Source organism: Grammomys surdaster, unplaced genomic scaffold, assembly GCF_004785775.1.
Source record: "Grammomys surdaster isolate TR1022 unplaced genomic scaffold, NIH_TR_1.0 126197, whole genome shotgun sequence".
NCBI classification, from domain to species: Eukaryota; Metazoa; Chordata; class Mammalia; order Rodentia; family Muridae; genus Grammomys; species Grammomys surdaster.
This window is the reverse complement of record NW_021621002.1, coordinates 4,192,680-4,196,766: the sequence shown is the minus strand read 5'-3', so window position 1 is coordinate 4,196,766 and position 4,087 is coordinate 4,192,680.

Genomic DNA, 4,087 nt, shown 5'->3' with positions numbered 1-4,087 from the left:
TATCCTCTACTCCAGAATATTTGTTTATTTAAAATTTATGGAGATAGGCATTCAGCTCCAGGAGGATTACAAAGGTCACGACAGCAAGGGCGATCTGGCCGAACTTGAAGGAAAGGAAGGGCTCCGGCCGAATGCTTCGAGGTGGGACCTAGTAAGAGAACAGGGAAAATGAAGAGTGGGGATCGTACTGGCTGAGAGCCCTGCTGCGCCACGTTCGAGGCGGCTGAGAGCCCTGCTGTAGGACTCCTCATGGAGTCGGCCATGGTTCCTCATTATGAAGTGTCTTTGTTTCAAAGTCCCAGGAACAAATGGGCTGAGCCCAAGGGTCCTGTGTAAAGGTAGCCGAGAGCACAATGCTGTAGTACAGCCCCAGGCATGTAAGCCAGGGCAGGAGGATAAAGCTGGCCACCTATGAGGAGTCTGCTAGCCAGATTTTGCAGCGTGATGAAAAAAATGCCTGTCAAAGCATAGCGTAAGGTGGGAGAAGCTTTGCTTTAGCTCCTGCTTTGAGAGATTTCAGTCCACAGCCCATGTTCTAATTGGCAGAACATCATGGAGGTCGATGTGGAGGAGGTGCCCACCTCAGGGTGGACAGGAATCTGGCACCAAGTCTGCCAAAGGTATCCTCCGTGGACCATTTCCTTCAGTTAGGTTTGACCTCTCAAAGTTTCTAGAATCTTTCAAAACGGGGCTACCAGCTGGGGATTGAGTATCTAGCACATGAGACAGTGGATGACATTTTCTATTCAGAACATAACAAGGAACTTCATGAAATGCCCCTGGGCACCCTCCATCATGGGAGATACTGAATTTCCTAAGACTCATATTCTGGGAGCTGGAGAAATGTCTCAGCAGCTAAGAGCCTGTGTTCCTCTTGCAGGATTCCTCTTGCCTGGGTTCAATTCCCAGCACAGACGGTAGCTTACAACCATCTGTAACTCTAGTCTCAGGGATCCAGTGCCCTCTTGTGATCTCCATGGATATCATGACTGCATGTGGCACACATACATATGTGCAAGCAAATCCCTGGCTTGGCCGACTTTCTGACTATGGGGCCCCTCTTTTTTAGATAGCAGAGACCTAAGCTCATCTAAGCAATGGTCAGAGGCAGGTGGATCCATCTTAATCTGAAGTGTTAATTATGTAGTGTGGCTGAGTGTGTTTATCATAGATGCCCAGGGAATCACAGGATTCCTGACGGGCTGGTCTCGGGATCATTCCCCATGGAGAATCGTCTGGACGGATACAGTTCCTTCCCAAGGCAGATAGAGAAAGCTTCTTTGGCTGTGAAATAGGGTGGGGGTGATAGTGGGGTCAAGGGGTGAATCAGACCTATTTGGTTTGACATTCTGTAGCTTCAGATTCTGTTTGGGGATACTTGATCATTCCAGTTTGGACTGCTATGTCACTAAAGAACAGGGTCTTTCCTGATCTTTACAACGAATGTCACACTCTCACATATGAACCTGTCACAAATAGGCACAGAAATATCATCAAGGAATCTGCCAGGAGAGATAAGTGATTTGCCCAAATGTCAGACAATTTATAGGAGGCGTGGTCAAGTTGACAACTACACCAGCTGTTGATGCAGTGCTGAAGTTTCTAACCCAATATGCAGACATAACGGCATTATAAGACCTCTTGATTCCTTCCATAAATGGTCTAACGTCAAATCCTCTATAAAACTTATGACTATCCAGGCTTTGACATAGCCTCCTCCTGAAACTTGGGCTGTTCCTAATTCCCAAAATCTTGCAGCTAAAAATGGGAGATGAAAAAATAAGGGGTAGTCATAGCCGAAGAGAGTAAATCACGTGCTTGCCTGAGGATACTTGTGGAAGTTAGAAGGCAACTTTTGAGAGTTGGTTCTCACTTAGCCTGTTGATATTGAGTCTCTCAGAGCTTCTGCTTATGGGCTAGCTGGTCTGTGAGCTTCTGGCTTGCCTCTGCTGCGTCTTCTGTGTTGAAGCCTCCATGGAGGGCTGGGATGGCAAACGTGCACCGCTGTGTCTGGAGTTTTAAAATGTAAGTTCTGAGGATTGAATTCCTGTCACTGGGCTTGCAGGGCAGGGACTTTAACCTGCGGAACCATGATGCTGTCTTTATTATTGTTATTGTTGTTGTTGTCGTTTGTAGGATCTTACTATTCATGCGTGGAGTCGAGCATGGAAAGATATGGTGGTTAGGTAGGCCATGTGGCCTGATTCAGTAGTTAGGTTATACTCTCTAGCTATCTGGTATTTTGAACCATTATGCTAATTTTTAATTTTTGAAATTATAACAGAACTGCATAATCTCCCCGTCCCTTTCCTCCCTGTAACCCCTATGTACCCTCTCGCTCTCTCTCTCAAGGCCATGGCTTCTTTCCTTAAGTTGTTGTTACATATTTTCATATATTTCTAAATATATAAATATGACTTTGCCAGTCTCTATATTACCTGTGTATATATGATTTTTGACCTGGGATTCCCCAAGCTTTATAATGGTGATACATTTTCCTTTCAGGGAATGTATTGTTCCAATACTCTCTGGCTCACAGAAGCCAGTTAAAGGGCTGGGCTTTGTTTTTAGAAAAAGTTTTTGGATTATGGTCTGTTGACCACAACTTTCTCCTCAGTTGCCATGGCAACTTTCACATTACAAGAACTTGATGTTAGCTTAGAAGTTTGACAAGCAGATGACTTCCAGGCAGAAGGGCTGGTTTAAATGTTTGGAGCAGGACACAGGGTTTTTACTGTACTCTAGGTTACATAACTCCCCCCACAGCGGGTTCTGTTATAGCCCAGCCTCTAAGAGGAACCACCCAACTCTCTCATTTACAGTCTGCACCTTGAGCTGAGGCTGGAGTCAGTGACAGTTGTCTTAGAACAGGTTTCAGGTATACTTTCACTTCACAGGATTCTTAGCCCACCCTCCAGCTGAGCTGTTTCCAAGCACTGGTCAAGTCCATGGCTGACCTTCTGACCTAGGCCTGACTCCCACATGCTGCTGAAGCTGCAGTCAGGCGAGTCCACTTAGCCCAAGCATGCATGTGTGTGTGTGTGTGTGTGTCTGTGTGTGTCTGTGTGTGTTTGTTCACTCAGTGGAAGCTGTTCCAGGCAAATTTAGGATTGCAGCTTGTTTCTCCTCATCCAGAGATGTCTTTCTTCATGCTGGCCTTTTGAGAAATGCCTCTTTTTTTCTCAGCAAGGGACTCTTCATTTTTATTGCTGTTTTGTTTTTACTGAGAAGTCACCGGTTGGTCTAGTTTTGAAACTAAAACCTGTTTCTCAAAGTCATCAAGCAAAGGAAGAATGTTTAGTTTAAAAAATGAATAATAAATAAATAAATAAAATGGAGGTTTAATTCACATACTGAAAAAGCTATCCGTGGCATGCATATAACTCAATTCCTTCTAAACAAATTATAGAGTTGTATAGTGTAACCACAAAATATGAGAACATTTGTAATATTCCCCAAGGAGACTTGTTTATGCTCACGTTCTAACTCACTCCCAGCCCCAAACAGTGATGAAATAGATGTGTCCTTAGTCTGCTTGAGTTCACTACTAAATCCTGTAATGTCTTTTGGGAGTTTTGAATGTCCATCCACTTGAATGGAAGAAAGAAAAAGGAAGGAAGAAAGGAGGAAGGGAGGGAGGGAGGGAGGGAGGGACAGAGGGAGGGAAGAAGAGAAAAACATGCCCCTCCCCTCAAAAGGCTGTGAAAAGGAGATATACTCCTTATATATAACAAATTCTAAATCTAAGGAAAAGTATTTTTCAGACATGTGATTTGTAAAAGAAAAATCCCACTATTTATATTTTGGTATAAAATAGGATAAATTATTTGTTTTAATTGTCTCTGTGTATACCTGAGTGTGTGTGTATATACGTGTGTGGATGTGTGTTTGTGTGTATGTACATGTGTGTGCATGTGTGTACGTGTGTGTGCATGTGTGTGCATGTGTGTACATGTGTGTGCATGTGTGTATGTGTGTGTGTATGTGTGTGTGTGTGTGTACACGCAGGCGTGAGCAAGCATCTGTATAGAGGTAAGAAGCACCATTTTTCAGACACTGGCCATGTGTTTTTTGAGATAGGGTCTCT